Raw genomic sequence first — 20,590 nt, forward strand, 5'->3', positions numbered from 1 at the left:
ATCGTTTACTGTTCTGGAATTCTTACTCTTTACTCATTCATTTGGAATAAGAAATATTGAAGAGTGAAAAAAGGGGGGTTACCTGGTAGCTCAGCAAGATAAAGACTGAGCATTGTCACTACTATGGCATGAGTTTGATCCCTGTGGGAGAAACTTTCATATACCATGGGTGCAACAAAAACAACAAAAAACAAACAAACGAAAAAAGGAAGTGCATGAAGGCCTACATGTTTGCAGTAAGGAAAGCTCATGAAAGTATTTTAAGTTCTTGACATCTCTTTATGAATCAGTTTATAAGGTTAGCTTCTCTAGTAAGCACTGGTCTTAGATTAGTTAGGTAAAGGCAAAGAGGACAGACTGAGGCCAGGCTGAGGCCAGGCAGAGGAGTGGTGAGAACTCAAGTCTGTGGTTCCAGAGAACATGAAGGAATGTACAGGTGAACAGCATAGAAAATATAGTTCACTGTCACCAATGTTACCTTACGTCAATCACAATTGGACAAAAGTAAGTGGAATTGAGAAAAACAAACCAAATGCAGATCTTTTTGTTGTTTTTTCAAAAATATGTGTTCTAAAAAATGTTATTACTTTTTAACTTGAATGCACATTCAAGAATGCACACTTACACTAAGACACACTCCAGTAAAAGTTTAGAACCAGAGGAAAGCCTTTCAAAATGTGGAAAGCTGGTCTCATGGAAAGGATTGGAAATCAGAACAATACCAAATATCTGAGCAGCAACACTGGGATTTAGAATCTAATGAAACAATGTCTTCAAAATCCTAAGGAAAAAAAAAATGCTTTCCAACCTAGAAATCAATACCCAGCTAAACTGTGAATATAGAATAAACATTTCCAGACTTGTCAATGTAAAGACCTATAGGTCACCTATCCAACAGCTACGCCTCTAATCTTCCATTCCTATTACCAGAGACCAGTTCCCACAATAGATGCTGGTAATACCATATACTCTTTCTCCAGCCTTCCATTAAGCTTGGATCAGTCACATGACCAGTTTCTAGTAAATGAAATTAGCCAGCTACCTGTGAAAGGGGAGACCTCACCATCATCATGATGAAAGAAAAGCAAAAATAGGAAAAGTGCCTGGGTCTCGATGGCATCATTGAGCCACTAACCAAGCTACGAACTCTACCTCCAGAGAGTTAGCAGTGAGGATGGTAACAATGATAATGACATTGATGATGATGATGATAATAAACCCATTTATTTTCCAAATACTATTATTCACAGTTAAAGCCATCCTAACCAACATGGTGAGCCTCAAACTATTTTTCTCTCATGTTCTCTTTCTCAGATGTGCTTCACCAGAATACGAAAGTACAACAACAACAACAAAGAAAATGTGGAGGGAGGTAAAAGGAATTCTCAGGATGATGATGAAAGGAAAATCCTGCATAACAGTAATCCATTCAAACTAGACCCAGAGGACAGAAGTCTAGAGTAGGGAATGTCTTAGGGGGATTCTAGCGTCATAGGGAATGTCTAACTGCATAGTATCCCTTTTATAGATTATACTATATTTTATTTAACCAGTAGTCTATCAATGGGCATTTATTTTTTGTTTCCTATATTACAAATAATTTTCAAAATTAACATCCTTTTGGAGTTCCCTTGCAATACAGCAGGTTAAGGATCTGGCATTGTCACTGCAACAGCTCAGCTTGCTACTGTATATAGGTTAATCCCTCAACCAGTAACTTCCACATGCTGCAGGGGAAAAAAAATCTTTTTTTAAACATTTTAATTCAATTTATTTAAACCAAAAAAAGGTTTTAGTCTAAATAAATTGAATAAATTCCACTCCCTCACCCCCTGCCAACCAATCTGTTCCCTGTATCTATGAACTTACTTTTTGGTTTTGATTTTGTTTTTGTTTGCTTGTTTGTTTGCTTTGGTTCCACATATAAATCATTTGGTATTTGTCTGTTTGTTTTTGGATTTTTAGGGCTGCACCCACAGTATATGGAGTTTCCTAGGTTAGGGATCGAATTAGAGATACAGCTGCCTGCCTACACCACATCCATAGCAATGCAGGATCTGAGCCTCATCTGTGAGCTACACCACAGCTCATGGCAACACCAGATACTTAACCCACTGAGCAAGGCCAGGGATCAAACTTGCAACCTCATGGTTCCTAGTGGGATTTGTTTCTGCTGCACAACTGGAACTCCTGTCTTTCTCTCTTTGATTTATTTCACTGAGCATAATGCCCTCAAGGTCTATCCACATGGTCCTGCAGATGGAAAGGTTTCATTTTTTATGGCTGAATATTATTCAGGCATTTTTAATACATTTCTTTATCAATGGACACAGGTTATTTCTATATCTTGTTTATTGTAAATAATGCTGCAATGAACATGGGAGTACATATAGCTTTTCAAATTAGTGTTTTTGCCTTCTTTGAGTAAGTATTCAGAGTTGGAATTGCCAAATCATATGATAGTTCTATTTTTAATTTTTTTTTGAGAAACCTCCCAAGTGTTTTCTATAGTGGTTGTACCAATGTACATTCCTACCAATAGTGCAGAAGGGTTCCCTATTCTCCACATCCTTGACAACATTTGTTATTTGTGGTGTTTGGATGATAGCCATTCTGGCAGAAGTGAAGCGATATCTCACTGTGGTACTGACTTACCTTTCCCTGATGATTAATGATTTTGAGCATCTTTTTATGTACCTGTTGGCCATCTATATGTCTTCTTCACAAAAATGTCTATTTAGACCTTCTGCCATTTAATAAACCAGATTTTTTGTTTTGCTATTGAGTTGTATGCGTTCTTTATGTATTTTGAATACATGATTTGCAATTATTTTTTCCCATTCAGTAGGTTGATTATTTCCTTTGTTGTGCAGAAGCATTTTAGTTTGGTGTCATTCCACTTGTTTATTTTTGCTTTTGTTGCTTTTGTTTTTGGCATCAGATTCAAAAAATCATCACCAAGACCTATGTTAGGGAGTTTACTGCCTATGTTTTCTTCTAGGAGTTTTATGGTTTTAGGTCTTACGTTCGTCTTTAATCCATTTTGAGTTAATTTTTGTGTATGGTGTAAGATAGTGGTCCAGTTTCATTCTCTTGTATGTGGCTCTCCAATTTTCCCAACACCTTTTATTAAAGAGACTATTCTTTCCCCATTGTATATTTTTGGCTCCTTTGTGGTAAGTTAGTTGACCATATATGGGTGTGGCCAAAAAAAAGTGGGGCAGACTGTTTGAAGCTTCTAATTTCACTTATTGCAACAACAGGCTCGCATAAGACATAACCCCTTACCATGTTTAAAATTCTGGAGCTGGTCTAGACTGGCTGTGAGTTCATCTTGACTGCCAAACACAGGTTAAAATAGCACCCAGTGTGGCATGAATACCTTTCCATTGGAAGTAAATGCTTTAGTTTAAATGATCATGGAGCTTCACAAAAAACTGAATACAGGAAGTATCACCTCCCCTTAAATATATCTTTTATCCCTTAACTCTTATAGAAAAGAATTGTAAGAAATGAATTTTTAGTAAAACTGAGCTAGTTCTGTTGGCAACGTCCCCAGCCTTACTACCTACATCATAGAGATCCACAAGAAGGTTGCCAAGAAAGGAAAGAAAGAGAAAGAGAGAGAGAGAAAAGAAGGAAAGAAATGGAGTTCCCGTCGTGGCGCAGTGGTTAACGAATCCGACTAGGAACTATGAGGTTGTGGGTTCAATCCCTGCCCTTGCTCAGTGGGTTAACGATCCGGCGTTGCCGTGAGCTGTGGTGTAGGTTGCAGACGCGGCTCGGATCCCTCGTTGCTGTGGCTCTGGCGTAGGCCGGTGGCTGCAGCTCCCATTCAACCCCTAGCCTGGGAACCTCCATATGCCGCGGGAGCGGCCCAAGAAATAGCAACAACAACAACAAAAAGACAAAAAAAAAAAAAAAAAAAAAAAAAGAAGGAAAGAAAGAAAGAAAGGAAGGAAGGAAGGAAGGAAGAGAGAGAGAGTGGAAGGAAGGGAGGGAGGGAGGGAGGAAGGAAACAATTGGAGGCAATTTTGAACTACTAAAGCTCAAAAGCATTATCACCCTCTTTTAGAAATGACTGTTTAATAGTTTCCCCCAGCAGCTTGCAAGGTAAAGCTGTTGGTTACTGATTGGGAGCAGTTTCTAAACAAACCCAGAGTGCTTATTCAACCCCATCTTGGAATCCTGAGGAAGTATGTATGGCTGAGGCTGGTGGGATTGCGGCCACTGCTTGAACAAAGAAGCCATCATGCAAATGACTCATGAAAGACATTTCAAAATCAATCCCTTTTGAATGCATGAGACATTTTCAATCATTGCCCTGACAAGGCACCCTGAAATTTGGCACAGTTCTTTCAGAGAGGTCAAGGTTCAGGGCTTCTAGGTGAGCAACTTCCTTTATCAGCAACATCAGCTGACAGGCACTGAGCGTTCTCAACAACCAGGAAGAGTACATGGGGGAAACTCAAAATAGAACAAGGTGTGACCTTGCCCATTTCTGGTGGGTTCCAGTTGAGATGAGTTTTCGAAGAAGTTCTCTCACCTATGATGAAATCCTTTCACCTTTCTGCAAATCGTCCCTACTCTATTTAAAATTGCACCTCATTCTCCCACTTCTGATCTCTTAACCCTGCTCTTCTCCCTTAACCCCCAACAGTGATACTCTTTCTTTTTTTAAAAATTGAGATATAGTTCATTAGTTTCAGGTGTACCGCATAGTGTACAAAATTCTTGCAGATTAAACTTCATTTAAAGTTATTGTAAAATACTGGATATATTCCTTGCACTATACAAAGTATCCTAGTAGCTTATTTTATTTTATATGTATTAGTTTGTACCTCTTAATCTTCTTCCCTTATCTTGCCCTTCTCCCCTTCCTTCTCCTCTAAATTGTTCTCTATATCTGTGAGTTTGTTTCTGTGTTGTTACTACTCATTTGGGTTTTGTTGTTGTTGTTTTTGGATTCCACATATAAATGATAACATACAGTATTTGTCTTTCTCTGACTTATTTCAACTTAGCATAATACCCGCTAGGTCCATCCATGTTTTTGGAAATTGTAAGATTTCATTCTTTTTTATGGCTGAGTAGTTTTCCATTGTATATACACACCACTTCTTTACCCACTCATCTGCTGATAGACATTTAAATTGCTTTCACGTCTTGGCTACTGTAAATAATGCTGCTATGAACATTGTGTGCATGTATCTTTTTTTAATGTTTATTTTTATTTATTTATTTATTTTTATTTATTTTTTGTCTTTTTGCCTTTTCTAGGGCTGCTCCTACGGCATATGGAAGTTCCCAGGCTAGGGGTTGAATCAGAGCTGTAGCCACCAGCCTACACCAGAGCCACAGCAACGCAGGATCCGAGCCATGTCTGTGACCTACACCGCAGCTCGTGGCAACCCCGGATCCTTAACACACTGAGCAAAGCCAGGGATCGAACCTGCAACATCATGGTTCCTAGTCAGATTCGTTAACCACTGTGCCACGACGGGAACTCCCGTATCTTTTTTAATTAATGGGTTTTTAATTAAATATCTAGGACTGGAATTGCTGGATTATATTCTAGTTCTATTTTTAGTTTTTTGAGGCACCATACTGTTTTCCATAGTGGTGGCATCAATTTACATTCCCACCAAAGATCTACAAGGCTTTCCTTTTCTCTAATCCTTGCTGTTATTTATTATTTGTGGTCTTTTAATGATACCCATCTTGACAGGTATGAGACGTTACCTCCTTGTCATTTTAATTTGCATTTCCCTGATGATTAGTGATGTTAAACATATATGCCTGTTGGCCATCTGTATGTCTTCTTTGGAAAAATGTCTATTCAGGTCTTCTTCCCTTCTTGGTGGGGTGGGGGCTGCCCCTAAGGCATGTGAAAATTCCTGGGCCAGGGATTGAACCCCATCCATGGCAACAACCTGAGAGGCTACAGTTACATCGCTAGAGCTTTAACCTGCTGCACCACAAAGGAACTCCCTACACATTTTTTTTTTTTTTTGGTCTTTTTTGCCATTTCTTGGGCCGCTGCCACGGCATATAGAAGTTACTAGGCTAGGGGTCGAATCGAAGCTGTAGCCACTGGCCTACGCCAGAGCCACAGCAAAGCGGGATCCGAGCCGAGTATGCAACCTACACCACAGCTCACGGCAACACCGGATCGTTAACCCACTGAACAAGGGCAGGGATCGAACCCGCAACCTCATGGTTCCTAGTCAGATTTGTTAACCACTGCGCCACAACGGGAACTGTCCTATACATTTTTAAATTGGGTTGTTTGCTTTTTTGATATTAAGTTGTATGAGCTGATTATATATTTTGGATATTAACTCTTTTTGGTTATATCATTTGTTAATATTTTCTTCTGTTCAGTGGGTTGTCTTTTTGTTTTGTTGATGGCAACCCCCCCTCAACCAAATCTTTAGTCTGCATCTAGTTGATGCCTGCTTCCAGGCCCCAGTTCCCTCCCTAGTCTTGTTTTACCACTGTAATGCCAGTCATCTGGTCTACCCTTGTGTTATCTGGCTTTTAGAGCTTTACTCTGCTGTTGGGTTCAAAAACGAAGCACTGGAAGAAACCATGTGAGATCCAGACTTATTTTATGGATGAGGAAACTGAGACCCAGAGAAATTAAATGACTGACCAGCACCACCTAGTCAAAGATTAAATGTAACTACTGAAAAAGAAACTCAGAGCAGTCTAGAGTTTAACAGTATCAGTTGAGTCTTTCATACACTTAAAATCAAATTAGTAGACCACTCTTTGAATACCCTCTCCATGCAACACTGATCCCTAAATCCCTGGGTCTTTGAATTCCACCCCAAGCATGGCTTCTTCAATGAAGTTCCTTAAGCCCCAGTTGGAAGTCTGAACTCTTAGACCGAAGATCTGGGGCTTTCTGATCTACCACAACTAGTTATTTGTCTATGAGTCCTATCTCCCCTATACATTTTAAGTAAACTATAATTTATCTTTGACTTTCCTCCATTCTTATCCCAAAGACTTGTACAGAGCAGGTGCGCAGTGAAATTCTGCGGAACAAAGTTTCTGGTGTAATGGGGTGGGGGGCAATTCAAGCGCCCAGACACCAGGTAGCAACCATGCAAGTGAGTCCAAAATTTTCAAATGCATCGTGCCATTCGTCCGCTGCACCCTGAGTCCTTTTGACTCCAAACCCATAAAGGTGAGAGAGTTTGGTTTCAGTAGAAAGTCAGCTTGCTGCAATTACAAGTTTCTCGAAATCTTTCAGCAGCGCCCTCTCTTCCTCTACTCTCAGAGCGGCGAAGTGCGACCCGCATCGGTGACCAGCCCGGGAACGTGACTTGGCGTGGAGAGGGTATAGCTCCCCTTACCGAGGGAGCTCAGGTCCCAGGCGAACGGCGGCCTCGCCAGCTTTCCGGGCTGACGCGATCACCGGGCTAAGCGGCGGCCAGCCTGACCGAGGGCGGTGGGAAAGTGACGCGAGGCTGGCGGGGCGGGGTGGCAATCGCGTCCCCAAGGAGGCGGGAGCGTCGGGGGAGTTGAGAGCGGGCCAGACGAGGAGAGGAGAGCGCTCGGGCTTCAGCCGGGGTCTCCATCTGCCGCCGGGGCGTACCGAGGGCGCGGGGCTCGACCTGGGCGGTGTCTGCTCGCTCCGGGGCTCGCCGTCCAGCTCCTCTCCGCCCCCGGGAGGGATAGAGGGAGGGCAGAAGGCCGGGCCCGCCCCCCGCCCCAGCCCCAGCCCCAGCCCCGCGCGGCGGCCGCGGCAGCCAGAAGGAGACAGGAGGCACCACCCGGGAGCGGAGAAACCAGTTTGGCCAGTCCCTTGGAGCGGAGGGAAAAGGAAGGCCGCAGAGGAAGGGGGCGCGGACGCGGGGCGGGGTAAGGCGAGGAGCCATTGGGAGCTGCGAGAGCCGGAGGAGCCGCCGCCAACTGGACACGCTTCCCGGGGCCACGGGCCAGCCCCCGCGCGCCATGAAGAGCTAGCGCGGCTGCCAGCGCTGGGGCCCGGCGGACCGCGGCGGCGGCAGCGGTGGGCAGGTGCGCAGCGAGCGCGCGGAGAGGCGTGCACCCGGCGGATGCCCCAGCCGGGGCCCATCGAGCGCCAGGTAAGAAGGAGCGCCGCGCCAGGGCCCCTAATCTGCCCCACCCGCCGGACCCTCAGGTCCCCTGGCGGCCCCGGGGCGGCGGACTCCAGGGATCCGGGATGCAGTGGCAGCAGCTGTCCGCACCCTCGAGCTTCTGAGCCCACATGGATGGAATTTGGGTGGCGATGCCGGGGCTTTTGCGGTCTCGGGGACGTGAAGACACAGCTGGTGGGGCAGGCAGCACTGACGAAGGCCAGGGGGGTTTCACCTTCGGGGAGAAGAGGGGAATCGCGGGAGGTGTCTGAATTCTTCGCTCCTTTGCTATCCACACGTCCCGGCTTCAAGACTGAGTATCAAACCTGGCAGGGCTTGTGGGTCCTTGAGGAGGGCCGCTGGCTTCCCTGCAATGTCTGGGTCCCTCTGGAAGACCCTCTTGGCAAGATTCTGCTGGGGCCCCCTTGGGAACTTATATAAACGCGTTGGAAAAAGACCTTAGGGCCGAAGGTACCCGCCGTCCCTTCGGGGAGGGATGGAGGGTGGGATCTTCTCCATCGCGCCTGCTGCGGGATCAGGCACCTTCTAGACGTCTTCCGTCGACCTTAATGCCCGTTGGGCGGTGATGGGGAAGGATGTTTTCCCCTGTGACTGTAAGGTCCTATCTGCCAACTCCCGTGGCATTCCCAACAGGCCACCTCCTTCCCTCCCTAGTTTGGTGCCCGGCGCTGTCCCCTCGCTGTGTGCGTGCGGAGTGGCAACTTGTTGGGGGAGGGGTGATGCAGAGAATAGAGAGTGCTTTAACACCCCCACTTCCTCACTCCTTTCAAGTGAGAGGAGAGCTTGTGTTTGTCCAACTTCTCCGAGGGAGTGTGCGCCCCTAGTCTTCTTGGGGAGGGGGGAGGACTGGAACGTAGATACGTGACAGCTGTGGTGGACTCGGGTGCAGGGGAGGATGCAGAACGGGGTAGGGGGTTTGACCGGCACAAGAAGGGCAACCTGGGCTCCATTTCCTCCCAATGAGTCCCCCCTCCACCCCACCCAAGCCCTTTGGCCTGCCCGCGCAGTCCCCAGCGCGCTCCAAGTCCTTCTTGGGTAGCTCCGGACGCCGCCAATTTCCCCTCCCGGAAACTGCCCGCCCTGTTGGCTTAAGAAAAGATTCTCTCCCATCTTCCTGGTTGCAGTGCCTTCACATTTCTCCCTCCATTCTTCAAGAATTAAATGCTACCACACAGAAGGAGTCCTGGAAGATGCCCCAGCTCACAGTAGGTTACGGAGGAAGGTTAACTGCTTTTGGGAAGGAAAACTGAAAATGATGTGTGGTCCCCTCCAGTGATGGTAAACACAAATAACGCAAAACAAAACGTGAAGTAGAAGTTCTGGTTATCATGTCCGGGGAGTACTTTTGTGTTAGATCTTAGATGCCATTCATTAATTCTGGGCCTATTGTCGAAGGCCTTATTAAAACCTATTATAAATGCATATACGGTGCGAAAGATAATGAATGGTTTTTAGCTAATGCCTATTACTTTCTGGGGGAGCAGTCTGCCTGCCTGCAGTTACTCCTCTGAATCCTCATTAGGTAGTGGAGGCTTCATTGTTCTAATTTTAGGTAAGAAACCTTAACCTTTGCTCATTTGCCATTTTTCCAGTGACTGTACTTGGGCACTTTTTAGGAATTCTTTGGTCTGTTATTAAGGGTGAGACAAGGCTCATACAACTTAATACCAGTGAACCGAAACTCCATTTGCTTGAAGGCAATAGCCTTGGCTACTTTCAAGCTTTCCTTCTATTTTTTATTTTCAGGAAAATGCATACCATTATGCACTTATTACTTGTTAATGATAGAACTAGGAGGGGTTTTTTGTTTTGTTTTGTTTTTGCAATTGAGGCTTTATAATAATGATTTGGTAAAAATCCGCAGGTGTAAGAAGTCTACAGCTATAAAGCAAGTTCAGGCCTGGTTCTGTTTCACCAGGATTTCTCTGGGTTTTCAGTGCTAATGGCTTTGACCAGATCTGGTTGTGGAATGTTTCTTTATCTGCCTTTCTCTCCTTTCTTTTTTTCTTGTTCTTCCCTTCTTTCCTTCTTTCTTCTTTCTTAATTAAAGAGTAGTGGAAAACACAGGGATTTAGATACCTACAGATTTCAGTGCTTTTACTTACTTTAAATTGTATTTAATGTTTACATTTTATTTTTGTTGTATTTATTTACTTTTAAAATTGTATAACCTTGGAAGAATTCCTAAATTTTCAGAACTTTACTGTACTCAGTGTACTCATTTGTTGGGAGAAAAAAGTTATCACCCTCCATAGGTTGCTGAGAGCATGAAGTGAGAGAACAGGTGAATGAAGGTTCCTTATCCATAGCAGGTGTTGGAATGTTTTTAAAAAATTTCTTTATTAAATGGATTTTTTTTTAAAAAAATAGTATGATGCTCACATATTTGGTATATTTTTAATACTTGATGGCCTTACTAAAGTTTTGAATTCAATTTTAGTGTTTAGTAAATATTCATGGAATCCAGGTGATCCTTATAACTCACCTGAGAGAGATTTTAATCTACTAGTTACCTTTGCTCTTTAGTTTCAATCATTGTAAAGGAAGCCTATGCTCTTATGAATGCAGAGGAACTTGCTTTTTAGATACTGGAACAAGATTTATGGGGTCCATTCATATCCCCTGTCTCTAAATAGTGATGCCTTTAAAGTTTCTTGAGCACTTAATTTTAGAATTTGTGTCTATATCTGCTTCTAGATTAGTCTCCTGGGAAGTTTTTCTTGTCATCTTTAGGCATCTTGTGAGTTTTCAGGTCTGTTTTGTTGGCACCATTCACTTAGATTCATTGTATTCATGCCTGTAGGTGTTATGTTTTGTTACTTATTAAGATAAGTAAAAATTAATTGGCTGCCAGAAGTTTTCATAGCATGAAAAGAAGATGGCTTTATTCTGTTCACCAGGTTATTCTCAAATCCCCATTCCTGGGCCCAGCTAAAAATAATGCCGTTTCTAAGATCTTTTGAGATCCTTTGTCACTGAAGAGCTGACATTATGGAGGAGGAGTCAAGACAGCACATACACACACACACACAGTATCCATATATAATAGTCTTGTTTCTCATTTTTATTGTTAGAAAACAAAGGACCTTTGATCATCAGATCGTTTAGGAACGCAGTAATACATTCCCTAATTCTTCTAAATGCATTGCACTATTAAATAAATTGTTGCCAAAATCATGCACAATGGGAGCTACGTTTTATAACTGGTCCCAGAGGCAGCAGCAAAGGGTTGGTATCTCTGGAATCCTTTGACCTCGTTGGACAAATCCTTTGACCTCCTCACTTCCTACCTGTATAACTCAGGGCAATTACTTAATGGCTCCAGCTCCTGTTTCCTCATCAGTAAAATGGAATAGTAATAGTACTGCCTCAGAGCATGTGTGATGAGTTGCAAATGAGAGAATATAGCTAAAAGGGTTTAGCACAGAGCTCAATAAAAAGTAGTCAATATTTGGAGTCCCCGGTGGCCTAGAGGTTTAAGGATCTGCCATTGTCACTGCTGTGGCTTGAGTTACTGCCGTGGCTTGGGTTTGATCCCTGGCCTGGGAACTTCTGCATGCACGCTGCAAGTACAGCCAAGGGAAAAAAGGTGGCAGGGGGCGGGGGGGGAGTCAATATTTTTATTATTGTGTTATTGACATTGTTCAGTAAATATTTATGGCTCATGCAGCCATTGCCTTTCTCCTACACTACGCAGGAAAATGGACTTGCTCTGTATGCTAGTATTCATTTAGTAAACAGGTGCCTGTTTGTACCAGGCACTGGCAAGAAACAATCCCTTGGAGTAGGGGTGAGGTTCTGAAGTTCCAGACCTGGGGCTTGGGTTCTGGAGCTTGGGAGTCTTGGGGGCTGGCAGAAGGACCAGGGTGCTCAGTGACATAGGGAAGGGCCTACTCAGTCACAGCCACAAGGAGTAGCTGCTCCCACTGTGTCGCTTGCCCCCTGCAGCGTGTAGGGAAGCCCTTGGGACATAGCAACATAAACACTGCTGGGTCTCCTTTACCCTCTACTTCCTGTCTTTTTTCTTCCTCACCTCTGTTTGTTTGTTGTCTTTTTAGGGCTGCACCTGCAGCATATAGAGGTTCCCAGGCTAGGGGTCAAATCAGAGCTGTAGCTATCAACCCACACCACAGCCATAGCAAGGCCAGATCCGAGCCACATCTGTGACCTACACCACAGCTCACAGCAATGCTGGGTCCTTAACCACTGAGTGAGGCCAGGGATTGAACCCGAATCCTCATGGATGCTGGTTGAATTTGTAACCACTGAGCCACAACAAGAACTCCCTGTATTCTTTTTTTTTTTTTTTTTTTTTTTAATTACCCTTTCCTATTCAAAACTCAGGAGTTTCTGAATCTTGGGTCCTTTTGAAAGGATCAGTGCTCTCCATGGTTTCTGAGTTGTGGCACCTGGTAAGCATTGCTAGTGACAGAGACCCTTGGCACAGTCTCATTCATTCATTCATTTGAAAACATGGCTTCAGCATCTTCTCCAGGTATTATGCTGGGAATTATCTCCATGCTTCATGGAAGCCTGTGAGGTGCACAGAGGGCCTGAGTTGTGTTTTTTTGTCTTTTCCTTCCTTGGTAAGAAAGTAGATTGGATGTTCTCTGTATCTTCCTGCTTTGTACCTTGTCCCTCTCTGCATAGAGAGACGGTTGTCTTAAACCATAGAGGTGGCCCCTGCCACTTTCAGTTCATTATCAGTCTTCAAGTCCAGCGAGTTTGAATTTAATGGGGAAAGCTGGGCCTGGAGGTGGTGGCACGTCAGTAGTAGGAACTCAGCTCTCAGCCTGGGGAAAGACACTGACTTTTGGGGGCAGGTGTCAGAGGTCAGCCTTGTTCCAGGGCCATCCTTCCGGGTTGGTGGCCAGCTCCCACTTAGCATGACGGAAAAGCCTGGCACTTCTCGTTGAGTGCATGTGGAGCCTGACCTTTGACTAGCAGCTTTGGTCTTTATTTACAGGGCTGTCATTTATGGCTTTGTCTCTTTGCCGAGTGGCTTTTGTTCACCAGAGTTGAGGTTTGTTTGATTTAGGGCAAGGCAGGGTTTGAAACCAGCTTTCTAACCTTTACTCAAATTGAGTCAGGCTGGAATATCCTCATTGGAACAACTTGGGCACCAAACATCGTCCTTCCACAGTCTCTACTTGCCCATTCTCGCTCTTGGGGGAAGCTCCTATGGGTCGGATGTATTTTATATAATGTGTGATATGACTTGTGTACAAATCCTTTGTCTTTTTGGGAAGCAGCGAATTACCGAGACCATTCACTGAGATTGGTATAAGATCTGTGGATCCAGAAGAAACATTTAACATTCTCTATAAGAAAACAGGTAACTGTTTGACTTGAGTGGTTGAAATAGTCACTCATATGAGGAGATGGGTCAAGGTTTGTACATTTCACACAGGAAAAGACTGGCCCTACCACCATGTTGGAAATAAATGTGTAGGCCTCTAAGCCAGGCACTGGCAGATGCTATATAAGTCTCCAGAATTTTTGGTAAGACAGTGAAACTAAGTGGGTAGGGTTCAGTTGTTGAGATGGTGAGAATTACACTCTGTAGTAAGTAAAAATCTACACTCTCTTTTTGGTACCAGAACAACTTTGAGAGAAGAGTTTCCTCATGATATCATCCTAGTACAGAAATTTATTTCAAGTTTATTTGCTTGCATAGTGGTAAAATATTTATAAAATTTGGCACTTTAGCCATTTTTAAGTGTGCATTACATGGCATTAAGCATAGCCACAATATCATGCAGTCATCACCACTAACCACCTCTGAAACTTCTTCATGGTCCCATTCGGAAACTCCATACCCATTAAACAGTAACTCTTCATTTCTCCTTCCCTGCAGGCCCTAATAATCCCTGTTCTACTTTGTCTCCATGAATTGGGCTATTCTAAGGTACCTTAGGGACGTAGAATCCCACAACATGTGTCCATTTGTGACACTTCACTCAGCATAACCATCTCAGGGTTGATCCCCTCACAGTGTGAGTCAGAATCTCCTTCCACTTCCTTTTCAAGGCTGAATAATATTCCATTGTGTGTGAGTACTACATTTTGTTTACCCATTCATCCGTTGATGGGCACTTGGGTTGTGCCCACCTTCAGCAATTATGAATAATGCTGCTCTGAACATGGGCCATGAGTGTCTGTTTCTTCACGGGTTGCTGAGCTCTGATTCAGTTCTGTGAGATTTATCTTTCATAGTCAGTGGATAAGATGGGCAGGGACACAGAGTATTTAACTGCACTCTTGCCTCCAAAAACAGTTTGGAGATAAAAACGTGGAGAACTGCAAGGAGGCTGGTTGCCTGGGAGATATGTGGAAGGTGGTCACATTTCTCCTTTTTACCTGCAGCTGCTCTGAGGAAGCTGGTGGTCCTTCATTTCATCACCAGCTGGCCTGAGGTGTGGCTGACACTGTGTTCTGTGTGTAAGAGCTCAGGAGATCTGGCTCCATGGTCTGAGACCTCTGCAGACCACAGCTGCCTTCCAGGAGGACATTCTCTAGTAGAGGCAAAAATTCTTGTCTTTCCTCAGCAATTGCCTTGGATTAAAGAAAAAGAATTTTTGTCGGTGGAAGGAGGGTTAGAATGTGAAAAAAACTGGCATTTAAATGAATGAAAAATGGAGGAGTTCCCATAGTGGCTCAGCGGAAACGAATCTGACTAGCATCCATGAGGACACAGGTTTGATCCCTGGCCTCACTCAGTGGGTTAAAGATCCTGTGTTGCCTTGAGCTGTGGTGTAGGTCGCAGCTGCAGCTTGGATCCTGCATTGCTGTGGCTGTGGTGTAGGTGGGCAGCAGCAGCTCCAATTAAACCCCTAGGCTGGGAACCTCCATATGTCATGGGTGTGGCCTAAAATGACCAAAAAAAAAAAAAAAAAGTTTGAAAAATGGAATATTTTAAAAATCAGATTTTTTTTTCTACCTTAGGATAGAACCTATGGCTTGCAGAATAAGCTTCAAGGCCAGAGGCCTCTTTTAGATTTTAGAAAGAATCATTAGATGTTACATCTGTGTGCTACTGTGCTTATTCATGGAGCAGGATAAAAACCAGAAGTCTTTCTATCGTGATTAGATGTCAGTCCATTAGGTTATTAAAGATATCTGACTCTGGTTTTTTCAAAAGAACAATAGACTCTTATATAAGTTTATACTCATTCAGTGCCCTGAAAATAGGCTAAGATTAGGATTTGCATATTTATTTACCAATCTATTTATTTAATGGCCACACCCATGACATATGGAAGTTCCTGGGCTAGGAGTTGAATTCCAGCCACAGCTGCGGTAGGCAGTGTTAGATTCTTTAACCCACTCCACCAGGCTGGGTGTTGAACTGGCGCCTCCACAGTGACCTGAGCCACTGCAGGAACTTCTTAACCCACCCACTGAGCCACAGCAGGAACTCCGGGATTTGCATATTTAAAAATCAAGACTTGTGGCGCAGTGGAAATGAATCGACTAGGAACCATGAGGTTGTGGGTTTGATCCCTAGCTCGCTCAGTGGGTTAAGGATCCGGCGTTGCCGTGAGTTGTGGTATAGATTGCAGATGCAGCTTAGATCTGGCAGGGCTGCAGCATAGGCTGGCAGCTGTAGCTCTGATTAGACCCCTAGCCTGGGAACCTCCATGTGCCGTGGGTGCAGCCCTAAAAAAAAAAAAAAAAAAAAAAAAAAAAACCACGAAAGATAAAAATCAAGACTTTTCAAAAATACTTTCTTTTTTAAGAACATTTTTTATTATAGTCGATTCACAATGTTGTACCAATTTCTGCTGTACAGCAAAGTGACCCAGTTATAATATATAAGACTTTAAAAAAAATAAGTGTGTGTGCACCTGTATGCATGCATGCACAGACACCCCCCCCACACACACACCCAACTTTAACCCCACACACAACCATCCTTGGCTATCAATTCCATCTTCCTATTCTGTTCCAGTTCCAACCACAAAAAGAATATTGGGGCTAACATGGTTAATCTCTTAGAGGTTTGATACTTTGACTACCTCTGCTTGATTGAGATTGTTCAGAATATTTATTTAAATTAGTCTTAACCTTCCCCCCTCACATAGAGAAACCTGCTGAAAATTCTCAAAGGTCACTTTGAGAACTCAGACTGTGAGTGGTGAGTGTGTCCTGGATCCTTGAGCTCACTCGACCAACACTCTCTTTTGAAGCTGAAGAAAGTTTGCTCAGGTCCTGTACTCCCATAGCTACTGGTCTCATTTCCTGAGTTCTAGCTTCTTGAATGGCCAGACTTGTGGCTTCTTCTAGGGAATTTCCTATCTCCTCAGTCATTGCACAGAGTGGACCTTCTTCCTTAGTCTTAAAAGTCTGAAACAGCCAGCTAGCCAACAGGTACTTAAAAAGCACCTCCTGTCAGAGTTCCCGTCGTGGCTCAGTGGTTAACGAATCTGACAAGGAACCATGAGATTGCGGGTTCAATCCCTGGCCTTGCTCAGTGGATTAGGGATCCGGCGTTGCTGTGAGCTGTGGTGTAGGTCACAGACGTGGCTCGGATCTGGTATAGGCCTTCAGCTACAGCTCTGTCTCAACCCCTAGCCTGGGAACCTCCATATGCCGTGGGATCGGCCCAAGAAATGGCAAAAAGTGTGTGCCAGGCACTTGGCATCTGTCTCTCAATCAAGGAGATAAAGAGCCTGCCCTCAAGAAGCTCAGTTCTACAGAAGGGAGGGAGACAGTGGGTGATGAAGATGATAAATAGGTAAATTACATGGTATGTTTGAGGATTGCTGCTACAGGGGATAGAAAGAGAAAGCTGGACAGGATAAAGGAATTGGGAGGGTGAGCAAGGGAGCAGGATGCAATTAGACAGTGGAGAAGTTGGCAACTGAGCAAAAGCTCAGCAGGGAGAGGGTGAATCCTAAAGATCTAGGGGAAGAGTGTCCCAGGCAGAGGGGACAGATGATTCTGTGCAGAGACTGTGTGGTGCCAGTGCCTGGCTGGGGTGATGAAGGCTGATGAACTTGTGGTTGGCAGTTCTTCAAACCAGTGAGTGGTGGAGGGTGCGGTAAGGGGAAAACAGAGCAGGGGGGTAAGGAGCCCCATGGTGCAGGGCTTCCTAGGAGTGGAAGGATTTTGACCTTGACTTTGAGTGAACAGATGGGGGAGTCCAGTGTGGGACATTCATTGCCCATTGGAGAGTTGTGATCCGTGATCTGATTTGCGTTTGAAATGGTCATTCTGGTTGCTGTGTGGAGACCAGGCCAGGGGAGGGCTCCTAGGTAGGGAGACCGGTGAGGAGGCTAAAACCAGGTGCGCTGTGTTGGACCCTGGGACCAAGGTGAGCCGTCTGAGAGAGAGAAGGTTGTGGATATTTTTTTAAAGGTAGAGCCAACAGGATTTCCGGACAGATTGGATGGGGATATGAGAGAAAGAGGAGCCAAAGATAACTTTCTCCGTAGAGCCTGGGTCACGCAGAGAAATCTGGGTTTCAGAATGCTGTAGCTTCAATGGGCTGTGTTCCGGTCACTCATAATAAAGAGGCCCTTCAGAAATATTCATATTTATATAAGGTTTTGGTTCAGAGAACTTCAACAGAGAGCTTTGTTTATCATCAGAACATATCTTCCTACTTTGGCTGGGGGAGAGAGGCAGAGGTGTTAGAAAAGGATGATTTGAGGAAGCAGAGACCTTTGCTTGTATTGGCAGGAGGATGGTCTGCAATCCACAGGGTGTGCAGGGCAAGGAGGCCTCTCCTGCAAGAGAAAACAGGCGGACCCTGCACGCCGGTGGCGGACATGGCTGGCAAGGCCCTGCTCCTTCCCCACCCAACCTTGTCCTGCATTGTCTAATGGGGAAGGCAAGCGCTTTCTGACCTGCAAACACAGGCAGGCCACTCCCATCACCACCCAAATAGGTTATCTTTCTTGCAACAATTTTACTAAGATGTAATTCCTGTACCATACCATTCGCCCTTTGACAGCATACACTTCCCTGGTGTTTAGTCTATTTACCGAGTTGTACCACCATCACCACTGTCTGTTCTAGAAGCTTTCCATCACCCGCCAAAAGAAGTCCTGTACCCTTTAACTACAGCTGTTTTCCTTCTCCCCTTAGCTCCTGGCAGCCTCTAATCTACTTTCTGACTCTGGGTATTTGCCCTATCTGGACATTTTCTATAAATGGAAACTTACCACGGATGTTCTTTTGTGAGTGACTTATTTCACCTAGCGTAATGTTTTCATGGTGTTTTGTTCAGCATAGTCATCCATGTTGTAGCATTTATCAGTACTTGGTTTCTTAATTGCTGAATACATGTTACTTTGGTACCTGATGCATTCTTGAAAAGAACACAGGAAATAGAAATATGTGTTAGTCACAGGTAGATTAACTTACAGGGTGGAAAGGCAATTGTTTGAGCCCAGAGAGCTGTACATGGGTGTGTGTGTATGCGCACACGCATTAATTTGAATACAAAGAACATAACCAGACAGTAGAACAGTGGGTACTAGGGACAGAGGAGAGGGGGAATGGGAATTATTGTTTGATGAGTACGGAGTTTCAGTTTGGAAGGGTGAAGATGTTCCAGAGATGGATGGCGGTGATGGTCACACATCAGGGTGAATGTACTTAGTACCACTGAACTGTACTCTTAAAAAGGGTTAAAATGGTAACTTATATGTTATATATGTTTTACCACAATCAAAAATTTAGCCCAGCACAGTCTTTTGGAGGAGATTGTTCTTCAGTTGAGACTTGAAGGATGGGAAGGCACCAGTTAAGGCTTTTCCTGGTCCAGCTGATGGGAGCAGCATGTGCAAAGACCCTGTGATGAGAACTTAGCGCTTTGTTCTAGGAACTGTGAGAAGGCCAGGATAGTGGTGGCCGGGGGCGGGGGTGGTGGTATTGATGATGGAGCCAAGAAGTATGGGGTGAGGTAGGCAGCGACCAAGCTGATAGGAAGGCATTGATGTATTCGTAAGAGGTGGAGTGACATGGTTTTATTTCTGATTTCAGTTGAAAACTCAGGCTACAATGTGGAGAATGTGTTGGGGGCAGGGAGCTGAGGCCAGAAGCAGGGAGGAGCCCAGTTAGGAAGCTGCTGCAGGGTCTAAGAGAGATGATGGGGGCGTGGGAGTGGAGATGAGAGGCAGAAGTTGGGAACTGGAGTCTTAGAATTGGAGTCTTTCCTTGGTGATGGATTCAAGGACCTCATGGAAGTGGAAATAGCAGGTGAGTCTCAGATTTCTAACATAAGGGATGAAAGATAATGGTATCAGAGACAGAGGAACAGGCTGGAAGATTAAGAATTTAGCTTTGGACATGTTCACTGCTCGTTGCTGGGACACTGAGGCGTGGCCAGAGGTCAAGCTCTGATAGCTTCAGAAATCTTAGCTGGAGACACATAACCCTGGGTGTGGAGTTGGCTTTGATGAGTTCCAAAGGGACGAGGAATGCTGGAAAGCTTATAAAATCAATGCTTCTTTTTCTTAGGGCTGGCCTTTTACTTTTCACTGTTTGTGTGTGTGAAATCATACATTCAACTATTTTTTTAAGCAATGAAGTATTTGAATTTGAGAAAAAAAAAAAAAGCACTTGTGCAAATGCTCTCGCCTTGCTTTATGCACAAGGATGACCGTGGACACTGATACAGTATTGTCTAGTTGCACCACACACAGATGGAAACATTTGTATAAAACACAGGAAAGGGTCAGTGTGCATATTTAATGGGAACTTACTAAAGTCAGGGAATTTATTGCAGATGGTAGGGTGTTTTAAGCTGGCTTGTGTGGCCTCCCCTAAAAACCAAATCAGGAGTTCCCGCTGTGGTGCAACAGGATCAGCTGCATCTTGGGAGCCCTGAGCAGGTTCAATCCCTGGCCTGGCACAGTGGCTTAAGGATCCAGTGTTGCCAGAGCTGCAGCTTAGGTTGCAACTGCAACTTGGATCTGGTCTCTGGCTGGGGAACTCCATTTGCTGTGGGGTGGCCAAAAAAAAAAGAAAAAAAAAATCAAAAAAACACTCTTTAATATACATATAGGGTGAATGACAAAATGGTATTGCCTTTGTTGACAAAGTACTGTATTTCCACATGTAGTGTTTACCCACTCAGTCCTATGTTGTGTGTATTTACTTGTCCCTTTTTGCAAGTAAAGGAACTATAACTGCCCTGAAGTCTCAGAACTAGTAATTGACAACATCAAAAACTGAACTTAGGTTTCAACACTCCCAAGGTGAGGGTTCCTTCAAGGATCTCATGGCTAATGATTGGAAAAGCAGTACAAACGATTCAGGAATGGTCAAGCAAATAAAAACAAGGGCACACAGTTAAATCTGAATCTTAACAGTGATTAATTAAATACATTTTTAACAAACATATGTCCCATGCAATATTTGGAACACAGGCTAAAAATTATTTATTGTTTATCCCAAAGTCACATTTAACTGTGCATTCTGCATTTTATTTGGCAATCCTACCCAGA

The 20,590-nt window shown here is 44.3% G+C and overlaps 1 protein-coding gene across 2 annotated transcripts in view; it reads left to right on the forward strand.

The window, feature by feature from the left end:
* The window catches only part of ATP8B1 (ATPase phospholipid transporting 8B1), a 126,832-nt gene continuing 113,770 nt past the window's right edge, over positions 7,529-20,590 (forward strand). The window contains exon 1 of one of the 2 annotated variants that reach the window (XM_021100031.1): positions 7,529-8,099. The gene's annotated coding sequence lies outside the window, so the exon portion shown is untranslated. Of the gene's footprint in view, positions 8,100-8,157; positions 9,338-20,590 lie in introns of those variants that run through there. The other variant, XM_021100041.1, reaches the window with a different exon arrangement.

Source organism: Sus scrofa, chromosome 1 (genome assembly GCF_000003025.6).
Source record: "Sus scrofa isolate TJ Tabasco breed Duroc chromosome 1, Sscrofa11.1, whole genome shotgun sequence".
Taxonomy (NCBI): Eukaryota; Metazoa; Chordata; class Mammalia; order Artiodactyla; family Suidae; genus Sus; species Sus scrofa.